The sequence below is a fragment of the Puma concolor genome, chromosome A1 (genome assembly GCF_028749965.1).
Source record: "Puma concolor isolate L17-30 chromosome A1, mPumCon1.1.hap2, whole genome shotgun sequence".
In the NCBI taxonomy this organism is placed as follows: Eukaryota; Metazoa; Chordata; class Mammalia; order Carnivora; family Felidae; genus Puma; species Puma concolor.
This window is the reverse complement of record NC_141667.1, coordinates 69600551-69620999: the sequence shown is the minus strand read 5'-3', so window position 1 is coordinate 69620999 and position 20449 is coordinate 69600551. Positions and strand designations below refer to the sequence as shown.

Genomic DNA, 20449 nt, shown 5'->3' with positions numbered 1-20449 from the left:
TCTCAAGCATTACGTCCGATTCCACTTAGTTTTCAAATATATTGGTTGAAAGTTGTTCATGCAATTTCCTTATTATCCTTTTAAATTTCTGTAGTGAAATCATTTTATTCATTCCTGATATTTCTCTTTTTTTAAAATATATATTTATTTTGAGAGAGAGAGAGAGAGAATCCCCAACCACGGGATTTCACCAATCGTGAGATCATAACCTGTGCCAAAATCAAGCGTAGGACACTTAACCAACTGAGTCACCCAGGCGTGTCAGTTCCTGATATTTCTAATTTGTACCTTTTCTCTGTATTAGTAAAGTTTCAATCATGAAACACAACTGCTATGAATATTATAGAAAAAGTGACTTATTCCCCAATACAATTGTAGGCTATTGGAAAAATAAGAGTCACATAAGGTCTATTAGTGGGTCACAAAAAGCTCATAAAGCAGCTGCATCCACCATCGTGAAAAACTGTCATAATTAGACAATTTGGAGCTGGTAAGAGAATTTAGGGGGTCAGGCACTTCTAGCTGCCAGATCTGATGATCTTCAGAAAGTAATGGCTGCTGCTTCATTTCTGTCTTCCAATGTTTGTTTGTTTGTTTATTTGTTTGTTTTTAGTAGGCTTCACACCCAGCATGGAGCCCAATGTGGAATTGGAACTCATGACCCTGAGATCAAAACTGGAGCTGAGATCAAGAGTCCAATGCTTAATCCACTGAGCCACCCAGGCACCCCATGTCTTCCAAATTTTGTGCAAAATTCTCCTGGTCAACTCTAGTTCAAAGCCATATATGGAAAGAAATTATAGGAAGCATCATCACCTGGTTTTATAGGCATTAATGATCCCATTGCCAATGGTAAATGGAATACTAATAGTCTATTGCATGCCGTAGTAAAATAGTAATTTATATTATTACTCATTTGCCTGTAATCAAATGATTGCAGCTTTGGGTGGCTGAATTATTGTTTCTGTCAGATATTTCAATGGATATAAGAACTATAGTAAGGTTGGTTGATGACTTCTTTTTTTAAATATCTTTTTTTAAGTTTATTTATTTATTTTGAGAGAGAGAGAGAGAGAGAGAGAATGAGAGTGGGGGAGGGGCAGAGAGAAAGAGAGAGAGAATGAGAGTGGGAGAGGGGCAGAGAGAGAGAGAGAGAGAGAGAATCCCAAGCAGCACAGAGCCTGATGTGGGGCTCGAACTCACAAACCATGAGATCATGACCTGAGCCCAAATCAAGAGTTGGACACTTAACAGAGTGAGACAACCAGACACCCCTAATTGATGATTTCTAAATGCTTGTGAGAACTTGAAAAAAGAAAATTATGTTCTCAGGACATTATATTTCCAGATTTTACTCCTGCTACTTGTCTCCCTTCTCCATACTCATACCTATAGCTTCATAGGGAAAGAAAAACTTCAGGACAGGTTTACAGATGGTTGCGGACTATATGCTGGCATTTCCTGACATGGACAGTTATGGCCATGGAAGAAACTTTCCAAATGAGTACAGATTGTAAAGATATTGGTCCCACGCAAATGTTCACCAAATAAGCAAAGGTGGATCTTAATAATCAAGTGGATAAGATGATCTGCTTTGTAGATATCAATCAGCCTCTTTCTCCAGCCACGCCTTTACTTGATAAGTCGTCTTATGAATAAATTGGCCATGTAAGCAGGGTTAGAAGTTATGCACAGACTCATCAAATGATTTTCTACTCACTAAGGTTGACTTGGCTAGAGCTTCTTCTGAATGCCTAATCTGCCAATACCAGAGACCAACAATAAACCCGTCATACCACATCATTCATCAGGAGAACCAATCAGTTACCAGTGGCAGATTAACTACATTAGGCCATTTCCTTCATTTAGGGGCGCCTGGGTGGCGCAGACGGTTAAGCGTCCGACTTCGGCCAGGTCACGATCTCGCGGTCTGGGAGTTCAAGCCCAGCGTCAGGCTCTGGGCTGATGGCTCAGAGCCTGGAGCCTGTTTCCGATTCTGTGTCTCCCTCTCTCTGCCCCTCCCCCGTTCATGCTCTGTCTCTCTCTGTCCCAAAAATAAATAAACGTTGAAAAAAAAATTTTTTTTAAATAAATAAAAAAATAATAAAAAATAAAAAAAGGGCAGTACTTTGCTCTTATTGAAGTGAATATTTACTCTGAGAAACATTTGTCTTCCCTGATCACATTACTTCTGCCAAAACCACCATCCAGTCTTACAAAACATCTACTATTCCACATAGAATTGTTTCTAACCACAGAACTCATATTTCAGCAACTGAAATATGGCAATCATCCCATGCTTAGGGAATTTACTTGTCTTATCATGTTCCTTATCACTCTAAATCAGGTGACCTGAGTCCATAGTGAAAACCATTTTTAATGTTACATTCATTTGTTTGAAGGTAGCCCATCTTACTTCTCTGGCTCATTACGAGATTTTTCTCTTTATTTTTTTTTTTGTTTTCAGCATTTCCATATTATATTTCTAGGTGTGGATTTCTTTTTATTTGCTTTGCTCTGTATTTTTGGCCTTTGAATTTGCATATTGTTATCTTCTATCTATTCCAGGAATTCAACAGCCATTATCTTTATATTTTTTTTTTAATTTTTTAATGTTTATTTATTTTTGAGAGAGAGACAGATTGTGAGTGGGGGAGGAGCAGAGAGAGAGGGAGACACAGAATCCGATGCAGGCTCCAGGCTCTGAGCTGTCAGCACAGAGCCCAACACAGGGCTTGATCCCAAGGACTCTGAGATCACATTCTGAGCCCAAGTCAGATGCTTAACTGACTAAGCTACCCAGGTACCCTGCCATTAACTTTTTAAATATTGTCTCTTCCCCATACTTTTTCTTCTACACCTCTTGGACTTCAATTAAATATATGTTAGATCTTTCTATTTTATCTTCTATGTTTTTTGCTTTCCCTCTCCTGTTTTCTTTTTTTCCTCTCACTATTGAATTTTTCATAGTGTCTCCTGACTCTGTTGTTGTTTTGCTATTGTTGTTGTTATTCTTCATGCATTTCTGAAAATCATTTTAAATCTATTGGAATAAAGTGGAGTATAAAACATAATTCTCCAGGGCGCCTGGATGGCTCAGTCGGTTGAGTGTCTGACTTCGATTCAGGTCATGATCTCATGATCTGTGAGTCCGAGCCCTGCGTCGGGCACTGTGCTGATAGTTTAGAGCCTAGAGCCTGCTTTGGATTCTGTGTCTCCCTCTCTCTCTGCCCCTCCCCTGCTCATGCTCTGTCTCTCTCTCTCTCTCTCTCTCTCTCTGTCAAAAATAAATAAACATTAAAAATTTTTTTAAAAGCAATTCTCCACATTTCCATGTCTCACTGTATTTTCCAAATTATTATTGCATTCTCTGTATTTCTGTGAATTTTAACTGAAAAGTAATGAAGATAAAAAGGACAAAAAGGCAGCAGCTTAAAGATGGCAGTGTCAGCCTATCCATACATATAAATATTGAAGTAAAGCAAAACAGATCAGAAATAGCAAAAAGGAAGCAGTAACTTGAGATATAACAATGTTATCAATAATATGAGTAGGGCAGGAAAATTAATAAAAAATATGAATCAGAAAGTGCTAAAAAGGAACAAACAGCTGGAAACATGGGAATTTGATCTCACTCAGTGTACAGTGAGTGATACAACTTTTACATATTTGTTCAACAGTAATTGAGTCAGAAAAAAATTAAAATGGATGTTCTGTTTTTAAAATTTTACTCACAATTACAGCATCTGTGATGGTTTATGTTGTGCATTCCCTCATTTCCTACCAAGTGCTTATTTGAATCATCGACAATCTGCTGCTACCTGCTAACAATAGCAATGGGTGATAGCACACTGAGTACAGTAGACAATGTAAACACATTCAACAGATAATAATGATGTAAGAACATGTGTTCTTTTAAATTATTGTAACAGATACTTCTTCTTAATAATCAGTAACATGCTTGAGGTATGTTTTCATGAGCACTGAGAAAAAAAGAACTCTTCTTGACCTTGCCTTTAGCATTTTCCCCTCATATTAAAGCAAAATAGTATAGTGGTTAAATGTACTTTTTGGGCTGACTGAAATGGTTAGATATTTAAAATCTATTGTTTACTATACACGTTATTTCACTTCTTTAAGCTCTAGCTACCTAACTGGCAAAATGAAAATAAAATGTTCACTTATGTTATAGATTTCATTGTGTTCCCCTAATGGGAAAATGCATAAAAAGCACTTAGTATGAGTTCTTGACACCTAGTAAATGTTGTGAGAATTGTAGGCTATCACTATGATCTCCTGGTGGGGCTGGCTTCCAGGTAAGGATATATCTGTATGGAAGGAAACATTGAATTTTACTCATGGTAAAAGAGACTAGGGAGCCCAAAGACTTTCAAGGTTACAAATGTTTTGAGGTCCCCAAATATCTAAGGATGTCACATGCCTAGGGCTACAGGAGGATCCGGGTCCTATCTCACACCGCACTTGAATCTTTCCCCCAACCCAGCAATTTCATTCAGGGCTGCATAATACTCGAGCTCCCACATAAAACAAAAATGAAGCAAAACTTACGATTATGGTGGGGTGGGGAGTGGAAAACCAGGCAAACCAAGAAACAGACTCTTAATTGTAAAGAACACACTGATGGTTACCAGTGGTGAGGAGGTGGGGGGATGAGTGAAACAGGTCATGGAATTAAGGAGTACACTTGTTGTGATGAGTACCAGGTGCTGTATGCAAGTGTTAAATCAGTAAATTGTACATCTGAAACTAATATTACACTATGTTAACTAACTGGAATTTAAATAAAAACTCATTAAAAAAGAAGCATACTAAAAGATCTGTATGCTTGAAACAAATAGAAGAGAGCAGGATATAGTAGAAATTCTGGAAAATGGGCAAGTGAGTAAAATCAAGAATGCTTCTATAGGAGGGATGGAAAACAATACAGAACAAAAACATTTTAAGACTTTGTGCTGATAGAGGAAACTGGTGATAAGTTTCGAAACTGGATATTGAAATACATGGACAGGGGCACCTGATTGACTCAGTTGGTTAAGCACCTGACTTCAGCTCAGGTCATAATCTCGCAGCTCTTGAGTTCAAGTCCCATATCAGGTTCTGTGCTGACAGCACGGAACCCACTTAGGATCCTCTGTCTTCCTCTCTTTCTGCCCCTCCCCAGCTTCTGCTTTCTCTGTCTGTCTCTCTCTCCTTTTCCCTCTGAAAAATAAATAAACATTAAATAAATAAATAAATAAATAAATAAATAAAATACATGGACAGTGTCTACCGGTAGAGTTAGGTTGTATGCATACATGAGAAGAGGGCGTGTAGGGGAAAGAAATAGGATATATAATCACCTCTAGACTTGTTAATAAGAGTGCCTATTTTTCCTGTAATTTGAGGGACTAATGTAAAAGATCATAATAAATATAATGGCTACACAGATTATTGAATAATATGTCATCTCACTGTGTCCCTCCTATCTATAAATAAAGAAGGCTCCATATAGGCATAGGGATAATGAAAGTACTATCAAGGAAATTGTAATAGATTTTTCTGGTTCATCAACTATACTGAATAGTTGAGTCAAATTTAGATCAGTCCCAATCTGCCCCTGAGTTAAGATGACTGTAAGGTTTTTTTTATTTTTTTATTTTTTTGTTTTTTGGTTCAAAAGGTGATTTTATTGAAGCACGGGGACAGGACCCATGAGCAGGAAGAACTTCCTGTAAGGTCATTTTCAACATAAGGTTTAAATAAAAAATTAAAGTTTAAGTCTATAGAAATTATCACAATAGCTTATTTACTTAAACCAGTCAATGGAAATGTTGCTAAATTTATAAAATTTTGAACCTTTTGAAGGCTTTTAAAATTAACATAAGTAAAGAGCAAATGTCTCCTATCAGAGAAACTCTCAACAAATAGAAATTTTTGAAAATGATTACAGGTATACAATATAAGGACTTTTTTTCTCTTCACTAGATTAACACGTTATCTCCAAACTTCTTAATATTCATATATTTCAAACTTATAAAAGTTAGGGTATATGTGTGGAGGCATGAGTATCATACACTTGTAGATGAGGAAATGACCATGCATTTACATTAGACTCCCCCCCAAAAATATTTCACCATCAAAATAGAGGCTTCATTACTTCTGAAAAATGAAGCAAATTTTAGTATTTAATAATACTAAAATAAAAGATATTCCTCTTAAAGTATCAACTTAGGTCATATATATAATATTAACTCCATAATTACTTCATTATTTCTTAGAGGAAATATTCTTCATTTCCAGTTGAAGGCTATGTATTAATGAAATTGGCATCACAGTAGCCCCACTAAATATTTGCCAGAACAAAAATCAGAAAGAAAAGCTAACTTACTGGGGCGCCTGGGTGGCGCAGTCGGTTAAGCGTCCGACTTCAACCAGGTCATGATCTCACGGTCCGTGAGTTCGAGCCCCGCGTCGGGCTCTGGGCTGATGGCTCAGAGCCTGGAGCCTGTTTCCGATTCTGTGTCTCCTTCTCTCTCTGCCCCTCGCCTGTTCATGCTCTGTCTCTCTCTGTCCCAAAAATAAATAAACGTTGAAAAAAAAAATTTAAAAAAAAAAAAAAAAAGAAAAGCTAACTTAACAAAAAAGTAAGAAATTAGCAAAATCAAAGCTATGCAGAAAAGCTGCTGATAGCAGTGAAGACTGAAGAGAAAGCAACAAGGAAAATTTAACCTCTGTAGGTCTTGGTCAGGTACACAGTCCTCTGAAAATAAGTTATACATTCTGAGGGACTGGACCAATTGTCTCTTGTTTGGAAAGTCAAAATTTGGAAGCATAGGAATCTTGAAAATGTATTGTTGAGTCCCATTTGACTCCCAAGAATGGCAGAAACAGGAAATATATATAGATATGCCATCTTTGCAAAAAGTATATATATTTCAATGTGGAAATATTGAGAATAAAAAGTGCAAACAGTTCTTTGGCTGATGATTTTAGAAATAAATGCAAAACTTCCTTATAAAGAACTCTTAAAATATAAGAATTCACTACTGGCCAGAAATAGCACCTGAACTTTGAGAGTATAGATATACCTATAAGATAGTAATATCCATAAAAGTATTCAAATAATTCTATATTGTTTATTTCTGCTCTTATCTTTATTATTTCTCTTGTTCTGCTGGGTTTGGGGTGTCTTTGCTGCTCTGCTTCTATTTCCTTTAGGTGTGCTGTTAGATTTTGAATTTGGGATTTTTCTTGTTTCTTGAGATAGGTCTGTATTGCAATGTATTTTCCTCTCAGGACTGCCTTCGCTGCATCCCAAAGTGTTTGGATTGTTGTATTTTCATTTTCATTTGTTTCCATATATTTTTTAATTTCTTCTCTAAGTGCCTGGTTGGCCTTTTGTAGCAATGTGGATGGAACTGGAGAGTGTTATGCTAAGTGAAGTAAGTCACACAGAGAAAGATAGATACCATATGGTTTCACTCTTATGTGGATCCTGAGAAACTTAACAGAAGACCATGGGGGAGGGGAAGGAAAAAAAAAGTTAGAGAGGGAGAGAGCCAAACCATAAGAGACTCTTGAAAACTAGAACAATCTGAGGGTTGATGGGGGGTGAGAGGGAGGAGAGGGTGGGTGATGGGTATTGAAGAGGACACCTGTTGGGATGAGCACTGGGTGTTGTATGGAAACCAATTTGACAATAAATTTCATATTAAAAAAATAAGAAAAAAGTATTCAAATAAAATTTAAGCATGTTGGCTTACCCCAATCTTTAGCACCTCTTTACACTATCCTTCAACAGATAACTGATCTATTAAGAGTGGGTGACATGAATTCAGCAGAATCACAAGATATAAAATCAATGTACAAAAATCTGTTGCATTTCCATACACCAATAATGAAGGTGCGGAAAAAGAAATAAAGGAATCAATGCCATTTATAATTGCACTGAAAACCATAAAATACCTAGGAAAAAACCTGACCAAAGATGTAAAAGATCTGAATGCTAAAAATCATAGAAAACTTATGAAAGAAATTGAAGAAGACACAAAGAATTGGAAAAGCATGCTCATGGATTGGAAGAACAAATGTTGTTAAAATGCAAAAATTCCTTATAAAGAACTCTTAAAATACAAGAATTCACCAGGATTAACCAGAAACAGCACCTGAACTTTGAGAGTGTAGATATACCTATAAGATAGTAATATCCATAAAAGTATTCAAATACTACCCAAAGCAATCCTTACCTGCATTCTTCACAGAGCTGGAACAAGCAATTCTGAAATTTGTGTGGAACCAGAAAAGACCCCAAATAGCCAAAGTAATATTGAAAAGGAAAACCAAAGCTGGAGGCATCACAATTCCAGACTTCAAGCTGTATTAAAAAGCTGTAATCATCAAGATAGTATGGTATTGGCACAAAAACAGACACAAAGATCAATGGGACAGAATAAAGAACCTAAAAATGGACCCACAAATTTATGGCCAACTAATCCTTGACAAAGCAGGAAAGAAAATCCAATGGAAAAAGGACAGTCTCTTCAGGAACGGATGCTGGGAAAACTGGACAACTGGACAGCAGAAGAATGAAACTGGACCACTTTCTTACACCATTCACAAAAATAAACTCAAAATGGATGAAAGACCTAAATGTAAGACAGGAAACCATCAAAATCCTAGAGAAGAAAACAGGAAACAACCTCTCTGGTCTCGGCCACAGTAACTGCTTAGTAGACATGTCTCTGAAGGGAAACAAAAGCAAAAATGAACTTTTGGGACCTCATCAAGATAAAAACCTTCTGCAAAGAAAAGGAAACAGTCAACAAAACTAAAAGGCAACTGATGGAATGGAAGAAGATATTTGCAAATGACATATAAGATACAGTGTCAGTATCCAAAATCTATACAGAACTTATCAAACTCAGCACTCAAAAAACAAGTAATCCAATGAAGAAATGAACAAAAGACATGAGCAGACACTTTTCAAAAGAAGAAATCCAGATGGCTAACACTGAAAAAATGTTCAACATTACTCATCATGAGGGAAATACAGATCAAAACTACTATGAGATACACCTCACACCTGTCAGAATGGCTAAAATTAGCAACACCAGAAACTATAGGTCTTGGTGAGGATGCAGAGAAAGAACACTTTTGCATTGTTGGTAGGAATGCAAACTTGTGCAGCCACTCTGGAGAACAGTACAGATGTTCCTCAAAAAATTAAAAATAGAGCTACCCTATAACCCAGCAATTGCACTACTAAGTATTTATCCAAAGGATACAAAAATGATGATTTGAAGGGGCATATGTACCTCAATGTTTGTAGCAGCACTATCAACAATAGCCAAATTATGGAAAGATCCCAAATGTCCATTGACTGATGAATGGACAAAGAAGATGTGACCTATATATACAATGGAATACTACTCGGTGATCAAAAAGAATGAAATCTTGCCATTTGCAACAACGTGAATGGAACTAGAATGTATTATGCTAAGCAAAATAATTCAGTCAGAGAAAGAAAAATATATGATTTCAGTCATATATGGAATTTAAGAAACAAAACAGATGAATATAGGGGAAGGGAAGGAAAAAAGATAAAAACAGTGGAAGGAGAACCTTAAGAGTCTCTTAAATACAGAGAACAAACTGAAGGTTGCTGGAGAGGTGTTGGGTGGGATGATGGACATTAAGGAGGACACTTTTGGGGATGAGCACTGGGTGTTATATGTAAGTGATGAATCACTAAATTCTACTCCTGAAATCATTATTACACTATATGTTAACTACCTTGGATTTAAATAACATTTTAAAAAAAGAAATTAAAAAAAAAAAAAAAAGAATGGGTGACATTTGGGAGCCTAGGTGGCTCAGTTGATTAAGCATCTGACTTTGGCTCAGGCCATGATCTCATGGTTCATGAGTTAGAGCCCTACCTTGGGCTCTCTGCTATCAGTGTGGAGCCCACTTTGCATCCTCTGTCTCCCTCTGCTCTTCCCCTGCTTATATGCATGAGCTTTCTCTTTCTCAAAGATAAACATTTTAAAAAATTAATATAATAATAATAATAATAAAGAATGGGTGACATTTTAACATGAGTATGAATAAGAAAGGAACCAGCAAGGAAATGGGAAGAAGGGACATGCCAAAAAAAAAAAAAAAAAGGAAAATGAAGAATATAAACCATAAAAATATGCATATGAAGTAGATAAAAAAATGCAAATAATTCTTTATAAAGTGAACATTCTCTCTGAAAACTGGTGAAATAAGAGCTATAGAAGCTTAATGAAGACATAAGACTATTGAAAACATCCAAAATTAGCTCAGAAAAGAATATAAGTCAAACTATTTCAATTAAAAGAAGTATTCAGTAACATTTTTATATACCAGGTCAATGTAAAAAATACATTCCTATAAACTAACAATCAGATAATATAGTCTTTTAAGTCATATATAGCACATATATGAAATAAATCTAACCAAGGATAACTGAAGCAAATCCTTTATATGTAGATATGCCATCTGAAAATGTATTGGAATATTTAAAAAAAGACCAAAATAAATATAGATGAGAGATATATAATGTTTATAAATGGTAAGACTCAATACTGTGATGATAGAAATGTTCACTAAATTTATCTATAATTTTAATCACATATTTTTTGTAGAATACAAGATAATCCTAAATTTGATATGGGATGGTTTAAGCATCTTGAATGATCTGGACAATTCTGAGTAGAAAAAGTATAAGAAAATAATGTGTCCTATTGAAAATCAAGAAATATTATAAAGTTGTACTAAATTAGTGAGTATTGATGCAAGGTAGACAAATAGATCAGAATAGACAGCTGACAGAAATATCTATACATATTATACATGTTAAATATATATAATACATATAAGAATTTTATAAATGAAATAGCACTAGAATTCAATGAGATTTATGAGAAAAAAATTAGAGTCCTATTTTATACCATTTACAGAAATAAGTTAAAGGAATAGCATATTCAAAACCAAGAAGGGAAATATAAGACATTATTTTTAAGAATTAAAATTAGGAATTTTAAAAATAAGACTCAGAATTTACTGAATTTGTTAATTAGTTACAACAGTTTTCAGTTGACCTTTAGGATTTCCTACCTAGATCATATCATCTGCAAATAAACACACTTTTATTTCTTTCTTTGTGATTTCGATGCCTTTTTATTTCATTATCTTGTCTGATTCCTGTAGCTAGGACTTTCAGGACTATGTTAAATATGAGTGGTGATAGTGGACACTCTTGTCTTATTCCCGATCTTAAAGGAAAAGCTTTCAACCTTTCACCATTGAGTATGATATAGCTGTGGGTATATGATATAAGTCCTTTATGACATAGCTGTGGGTATGTGATATAAGGAATTACATTCCTTTTATACCCAACTTCTTGAAGGTTTTTATAATAAAAGGATGTCATATTTTGTCCAATGTTTTTTCTACATCTATTGAGATTGTCATTTGGTCTTTATCTTTCAATTAATGTGGTGTACCACATTTATTGATTTGCATATGTTGCATCACAGGGATAAATCCCACTTAACCATGGTGTATGTGCTGTTGAATTTGGGGAATGTAAATTGGTTCAGCCACGATGTAAAACAGTATGGAGGTTCCTCAAAAAATTAAAAATAGAATGATCATATGATTCAGCAATCCCACATTTAGTTATATACCCAAAGGAAGTGAAAACAGGATTAACAGAAAGATATATGCATTCCCATGTTTACTTCAGCATTACTGATAATAGCCAAGTATGGAAACAACCTGAGTATTCATCAATGGATGAATGTATAGAAAAAATATTATACTTATATAGGTGTATATATGTGTATATGTATATATATAAGTAATATTCAACCATGAGAAAGAAAGAAATCCTGCTATTTGCAACAACATGGATAAACCTTAAGGGCACTATCCTAAGTAAAACAAGTCAGACAAAGAAAGAAAAATACTGAATGATCTCACTTACATATGAAATCTAAAAAAAGCCAAATTTATAGAAATAGAGAGTATAATGGTGGTTACCAGGGGCTGAGATGTGGAGGAATTGGGGAGGTGTTGGCCCAAGAATACAAACTTACAGTTATGAGTGAATTCTTGAGATCTACTGTACAGTATTGAGATTATAGTTACCAATATTGTGTTATATACTTTAAAGTTAGTAAAAGACTAGATCTTAAATGTTTTCACTACAAAAAGGAAATAATAACTATGTGAGGTAATGGAGGTATTAGTTAACACTATGGTGGTAATCATATTGTAATATATACATGTATCAAATCGACATGCTGTACACCTTAAACTAACACAGTTTTATGTCAATTATGTCTCCATTTTTAAAAAATCTCAAATCATAAAAAGATCAATAAACCTATCTCAATAAAATTTTAAATTTCTATATGACAAACAATACCATACACAAAATAAAAAAGCAAGCTCTTGACTGGAACAAGATGTTTAAAAATATAACTGTCAAAGAATTAATATTAAAGTATTTTTTAAGAAATAGAATAATGAAAAGCAAGCAATCTAAAGAGAATGATCAAAGTATGTAAAAATACAATTTGTAATAAAGAAGAGCCAAATAGCTAATGAAAAAAATTTTAAGTGTTCAGATGCACATTGAAATTCTATTCCACATCAGTCAGAACAGACAAAAAATACGTCTAATAACAAGTATCTGTAAGTATGTGAAGGAACAGATTCTCATACCCTGATGATGGAAATGGAAGTTGGTATAAACCCTTTGGAGAATTATTTGGTTATATTTATTAAAGTTAGTATGTGCATACCGTATGACTAGCAATTCTGCTACAATGTATCTGCATTTAGGAAAATCCTCACAAAGAAAGTATTTACTAGGATATTCATAGCAACACTGCTAATAATAGCCAAAAAAATTGATAAATCCCATTTGTCTTTCTATAGGGTACAGAATAAACTTTTTTTACAGTGGAAAACTATGCAGTAGTTAAAATATAATAAATGATTCTCATTATATTACCATCAGTAGCTCTCTAAAAGTAATTTTGGTCTTAAAAGTCAAATTGTTGAAAGAAGCAGTGTAATACCATTTTTTAAATTCTTGATTCAAAAAATAATTTCTTATCTTGTTTATAAAGAAATTATAAAATAATTTCTTATCTTGTTTATAAAGAAATTATAAAATAATTTCTTATCTTGTTTCTTATCTTGTCTATGACAAATATTTATGGTCGTAGTTCAAGAACACTCAAAGACAGGAAATGTGATAATATCAGGGTAGTAATAAACTTGTGAGGCACAGCAAAGGAGAACATGTGTTGTCAACATTTAATTTCTCAAAAAGAAATCTGAAGCAAAAATGTCAAAATAGTAACAACTAATTTAAGTGTTAGATGTATATTTGCTAGCATATTAGCCTCTGTATTTATGCACTTTGTTGTGTATTTATAACTTATTTTCAAATAAACATTAGAAAGATTTTGCCACAAAAGGGTCAAATTCTTGACCCAAAATATCTTTCTGGAATCAAAGAACTTAAAGAAAATGTATTGTTCTCTTTGATCTATAAAAAGGAGAGATACACGGGCTTAGGAAGAAACGTAACGGAAGGGGATTAAAAATGACCTGACATCCTTGCCACTTTGACATACTGGTAACTAATGTGCTGACGTTCCTTCCAACTTGTTGGGGCTCTGCACAGTTTACTTGCTCCTTTTGGTCAGTATCTTCTCATCCTCGTGTGCTCTTAAGCATTTGGAAGACAACACAAAATCCTTTAAAAAATTTTTAAATTTCAGTATTGTTGACACACAATGTTACATTAGTTTCAGGTGTACAACATAAGTGATAAATTCCGCTATGCTCCCTAAAAGTATGATACAAGAAAAGAAAAACTAAATGAATAAAAACATCATCCCTGTGGGGAAGCTCTGCAAACCTGAAAGCCACAGTGAAGTAAATCTCCACGTGTAGCCTGCAGTAGTGACATTTTATCACAGTTTTAGAAAATGTCTGATTTCTAGCAATGTTAGTGCCTTGGACTCCTATAACCGTTGGTTGACTTAGGCCACCAATATCCTTGTGATAATATTTGAACATAAAAAGTAAAGAAAAAATTTTAAATGACCAGATAGATGTCAAAAATCAAATGCAAGAAAGGGCGCCTGGGTGGTTTAGTCAGTTAAGCATCTCACTCTTGATTTCAGCTCAGGTCATGATCTCATGGTTCATGGGTTCAGTCTCTACATTTGGATCTGCACTGTGTGGAGCCTCCTTGGGATTCTCTCTCTGCCCCTCCCCTGCTCGTGCTCTCTCTCAAAACAAGTAAATAAACTTTAGGGGAAAAAAAGTAGCAGAACATATAAAAAAATGTACATTTTTTCAATTGCTGACCATATTTGTTGTTTTCACTTTTCTCTCTTCAAAGAAATTTTAGATAACTTATCTAACAAAAGTAAGTAAAAGTCATTGGTTGGACTTGATCTTGGCTCTGGTGGGAGCCTCCCATGGTTTGAAAGCAACATTTCAAAATATTGTTTTTCAAATTCAAATGGAGATATTTCAATTGCTAATTTAAAACTTGTAAAAAGAGGGGCGCCTGGGTGGTGCAGTCGGTTAAGCGTCGGACTTCAGCCAGGTCGCGGTCCGTGAGTTCGAGCCCCGCGTCGGGCTCTGGGCTGATGGCTCGGAGCCTGGAGCCTGTTTCCGATTCTGTGTCTCCCTCTCTCTCTGCCCCTCTCCCATTCGTGCTCTGTCTCTCTCTGTCCCAAAAATAAATAAACGTTGAAAAAAATAAATATAAAAATAAAACTTGTAAAAAGAAATACCCCAACTTTCATATTCAAACATTCAAATTGGCTGCTGTTAAGGATATTTATGTACAGGAATTAGAAAGGTAAATTGCATTTGCAGGATAATAAATAAAGAATCACCTCTTCAAGTGTTTATTTTCATCATGTAACTGCTCCCATTTCACTATTATTACCCTCTTCCTCTTTGGCTTGTACGTGTGTGTGCTTCCACATGAAAAACTTAAGAACGAATTGGTTATTAGGCAACACACCTGGATGAATGACCATTGGTTTACATTCAGCCGGTTGTCCCCATCATTAAGTGAGGAAAATAACCCTGGCATTGGTGGTGGTGTTGAATCAGCTAGTTAACAGAAAAAGCCAGAAAAAGCTTTGCAAAAGAAACAATTTTTTTCATTTTCAAAAAGAAAGCTACATCTTTTTTTTTTTTTTAAATACTGATATATTTTTATTTTTTTTTTATTTTTTATTTTTTTATTTTTATTTTTTTTTATTTTTGGGACAGAGAGAGACAGAGCATGAACGGGGGAGGGGCAGAGAGAGAGGGAGACACAGAATCGGAAACAGGCTCCAGGCTCTGAGCCATCAGCCCAGAGCCCGACGCGGGGCTCGAACTCACGGACCGCGAGATCGTGACCTGGCTGAAGTCGGACGCTTAACCGACTGCGCCACCCAGGCGCCCCAGAAAGCTACATCTTTTTAAGTAATAGAAGAAATGCCTTTAAATCTACAGGTGGGATGAGTCATTCAGGCTTTCTTTGTACAAACATTTAAGAATAAGTAAAATCAATCACCAAAGTTAGAGACACTTTGGTCTTTTTTCTGGGCGTGAGCCACCCATCTCCAAATCTTTTCAAGGACTCAATTTTTGGAGTGAGTTTTAGAGAGAGCTGATTAGAGGGTATAGAAAAAGGAGAAATATGCCAATTGTTTTGAGCTAAAATGTGTTTATTCTGGAAGGGGAATTGTTATTTCAGTAAAAATCTGAAATAATATTACTAATAAGACTTTAAATGAAGTACAGAAAAAGGTAGAGGGGTAAATTAGCATTCTTATCCTTACGTATCTTTTTGTGTGTGTTCATATTTCTTACCAGAAAACATTTCTGCTAAATGTTATCTCATATCTGTAAAATTTTTAAATTTTAATTATTAGGTTGTAATTACCAATGGAAAAAAAATAATTTGTTAACTCCATGAAAGACTAAATATCTCTTATTTCGAAATTTATCTTCAACAAAGCAAAAACTGTCTGAAATTTCACTGTCAGTAATTCACTCTGCCATCTTATTTATTTTATAAACGTAATTCTTACTGTTGTCCCTCAAAGTTCCTCCATCAGAATCACCTATTTCAGTTCACTGAAATCATCTAGTCATCCAAGTTACAGACCTTTGAGCTTTTCTTTTTAATCACTTCATCTTTGTGATATACTATACTTCCAAACTCCAAGAATTATTCTCTCTTCTCCATCCCGATTTTCATGACCCAATTCAGGCTTCTTAAAAATGCTCAGATGGGGAAGCCTTGGTGGCTCAGTTGGTTAAGTGTCCAACTCTTGATTTTGGCTCAGGTCATGGTCTCATGGTTCGTGAGTTCAAGCCCCACATGGGGCCCTGCGCTAACAGAGCAGAGGGTACTTGGGGATTTTCTGTTTCCCTCTCTCTCTGCCTCTCCCCTGTTTGCACTGCCTCTCTCTCTGAAAATAAATAAACAAACTTAAAAAAATTTCTTTAATGCTCAGATGGATCACAATATAATTATCTCACAACGATTCTTTTGCTTGCCAGACTATCCTCTTTTTTTAATTCAATAATACATTGTATATATATATATATATATATATATATATGTATGTATATGTATATACATATATATGTATATATATATATATATATATATATATATATATACATATATATATATATATATAATATACTTTATGGTCAAATTGGTTGGGACTATCCTTATCCAATACCTCATGCTGCTTCCAAACTGTCCATCTACCATGGACTTAATCAGGACATCTTGGAATTAAGGAAAAAAGAAAATAACAACAACAACAACAGTTAAAAAGACAGATGGTTCCTGATGTTACCCACAGAATAAAAATTTCAAAATCCTCACTGAGTGATTGAAGATGGTATGGAAAGAACATTGGTTTTGCATTGTTGTTCTAGTATTTATTAGCTTTTTAATCTTATAGAAATTATTCAAATTCTCAGTGTTAATTTCTTTATAAAGGCTAGTAATACCTACCCAAGAAAGTTGCTGTCTTAGTAAAATAATACCATGCACATGAAACTGTTAGTAGAGCAGAAAATCTAGAATATATTTTTCTCAATATATTCCCAAACTGGTTTTTAGATCCTCCTGCCAGGCCCAACCCCTTGCAATCTGAGCTCTAACATTCCAATTTCCCACGAATATGTGCACACCTGTATCTCATTTCTTTTGCCTGGAATTCGGCCCTCTCTTAGGTTTCTTCACTCAGCTAGCTTCTGCTCATCTTTCAAGACTTACATCAGGTATTATCTCTCCTGGGACAATCTCCCTCAGCCATCTGCACTTCCCAATCAGAAGAGATTTCTGAGTCCTCTGGGCTGACAACACCACATTTCTGTGTTTTCACATGGTTTTTTGTCAAGAACTATAAAGGATGTGAATTTGTATCTACTCTCAAGCTGACAAGTTAGTCTGTCACACTTTCATGCTGGCAGAAGAGAAGAGAATCCTGTACCAGAGACAACAGACTGTGTTAAGCAACAGCAAGCAGCAAGAGTTGGTTTTCCTTGCTCTCCAAGTCCCACGGTATTGAGGCGGAAGGGGCTCAGGTAGGTGCAGAGCACGCAGCGGAATCCTGAGCTTAGAGAATCTGCATCTGTTAATGAGCTGGGAACAAATCTGCCAATGTTTGCCTCACCTTTCTTATACTGGACAATACTTGGCTCTGCAAGGAGAGGCTAATTTTAAGCCTTTCACTCTACAAAAATATGTGAAAAGGTAAACTAGAATGAAAGAGCAAGTAGTTCTGCTTGCAAATTTTGCAGAAACATGAAAGACTCACGGGATTCACTCCCAACACTTGCATGGGAACTTCCCCTTTGTTTCCAAGTTGGTGGTAGAGAAGGAGGATATACACACATTGGACATTGTCCTATTCCCAGTAGGACCCAGTGTCCACAAAACAGACATCTGCTGTATGTTTCAGAATAGAAAATCTCCAAAGAGGAGCAAATCAAGTTGATAATCCAAAGTAGGTAAGGTAAGCCCAAGTTCTAGAATAGTTTCAAATACACATTTTTTCTCTTTGACACAAGTGATTATAAATTATGTAACTATAGATTTTTGACTTTTGTAGGGTTTCTGATGTAAATAAAACCACAAAGCCCTACAAATTTTCTTTGTTTTTGGTTGGAAAAGTAAAAGTCTTAGAGTTACCAAAAATTCATCTAAAAGCTATAAAGAGTAGCTATATCCTAACGGGTATATTCTGTGAACCTCACCTTTTATCTACCTCATTAATCTTCATACCAACCATGTGAGGAAATGTCTATGTCCCAAAGTTTTGGACTGAGTGGTTAAGTGGCTTACACAAAGTGACAGAACTAATAAGTAGAGGACATATGTTCTCTTGAACCCAGTCTTTTTGGTTCCAAATTCTATAAACTAAACTTTCTCATGCAAATTCTCCTCTAAGCTTTACTCCTCATAACTCCACTGGTAGCTGAGACTGCAGGACTCTGTGACTTGGAGTTAATTCTGGAGGTTGGCCCAGACTCAGGTCTGTGAGTGACTACATGGATAGTGCTAAGCAATAAGCAGTAGCCACCAAGTGCAGATGGAAGAGCATTAAGTCTCACTTCACCTACCTTCCAATTTGGGGTGACATCTGTCCTAATTGTAGGTATACTGGAACACAGTGGTTCTCTTTTCACTCTTGGGAAGGGCGGAAGAGCCTCTCTTTGGTAGAAGAGATGAGACCACTTAGAAATGCAGAACAATTTTATAAAGACTCCTATTGGCATTTCTATTTCTCAGATTGGCATTGTCCACAAAGCCTCAGATGGTTTCTTTCAATCATCCATTCATTCGTCTCCTCATCTAGTCAACAAATATCAGTGGAAGCCAATGAAGTGCCAGATAACTCTACACAATAAACAGAGGACTCAGTGTAACGAAAGGAATGTGAACTTTGAAATCAGACAGAGCTTAGTTGGATCCCTGACTCTACCACTTGTAAGATAAATTTTCTAACCTATCTGAGCTTCTGTTTCATTGCATGTAAAGTGAAAATAATAATCCCCCTTTCTACAAATGTATAAAGATAAAACCAAAGAACTGTATCAGTTGCCTAGCAGAATGCCCAAACAAGAACGTTATCTCCTTCCTTCCTCATTCAGACACTATAAGACTATGATGTATTATGTGCTACTCCTGGGAGACTAATGGATAACATAGATAAAGAAAAAATTTGTCTCAGATAACTCAAATATTTAATTTTAGATAAAGCTGTCTTGCAAACTGGATTTGGATTTTGGACCATAAAAGGAAGAAGCTAATATGCCTAGGATTGCCATTAAAGGAACAGCAAACCCTTATGCTCAGTGCATTTTTTTACAGAGGATATTCAAAGTTTGGCTTCAAAGTTTTAAAAGTTGGATTATCTGTGGCTGTTGGACAAATTGGGTGGAGCACCCAGAGGTGATCAGCAGACTATTCTCTAAGTTGACTAATACTCCAAAGGAGACAAACCTGTAGAAATTCTGTAAAACATAGGTGATGAAAAAACTATGGTTTTTGTTGAAGCTAAGAAAAAAAAAAGCAGATTTTATTGCAACTTTTCTTGTTTAAGATAAGAGTAGCAACTAAAAGTACTGATAGTGATCTGGAACAGAGAGAGAGAGAGAGAGAGAGAGAGAGAGAGAGAGAGAAAGCTCTTAGGGATTTTCACTGGGAAAGTGCCAGTCCCAGCTACTTTGGTAGCTGGCAGAGAGCTGGATATTGAAAATGTTCAATATGTTATCAATTTTTATATTCCTTCCACTAGTGAAGAAAGTGTTCTTTGAATTTGGTGTATTGGTCATTGAGGGAACACTGGCAGAGCAGTTTCCTTTTTTTGCTCAGATAACCATCAGTTTGGCATCTAGTGAGAGTACTGTTGAATCTCAGCAGAAGGCTCCTGCCTTGAGTGCATATGTCCTGGCTTCCGTGACAGTATAAGAAGAAATGTGTTTGCATCAGTTAATACTCAAAAGAATTATTGGGGTGCCTGGGTGGCTCAGTCGGTTAAGCGTCTGACTGGCTCAAGCCATGATCTCACAGTCCATGAGTTCGAGCCCTGTTGTCAGGCTCCGTGCTGACAGCTCAGAGCCTGAGCCTGCTTCGGATTCTGTGTCTCCCTCTCTCTCTTCCCCTCCCCTGTTCATGTTCTGTCTCTCTCTGTCTCAAAAATAAATAAACATTAAAAAACAATTTTTTTAAAAGAATTATCAAGGCAAGAGCGCTTTTAACATACAGAATCTTTTCCACAAGCTCCCAATCCAGTATGATGATGACAAGACAGGATTAAAGTTGAAACATTGAAGTTTGTGCTATAATTTTATTGCA

The 20449-nt window shown here is 35.6% G+C and overlaps 1 long non-coding RNA gene across 1 annotated transcript in view; it reads right to left on the bottom strand.

Annotated features, from left to right (window-relative positions):
* LOC147584226 (uncharacterized) overlaps positions 1-18942 on the bottom strand; it is a 58536-nt gene extending 39594 nt beyond the window's left edge. The window contains exon 1 of the long non-coding RNA XR_015255247.1: positions 18712-18942. This is a non-coding gene — a long non-coding RNA (uncharacterized LOC147584226). The remainder of the gene's footprint in view (positions 1-18711) is intronic.
* Between the last annotated feature and the right edge of the window lie 1507 nt (positions 18943-20449).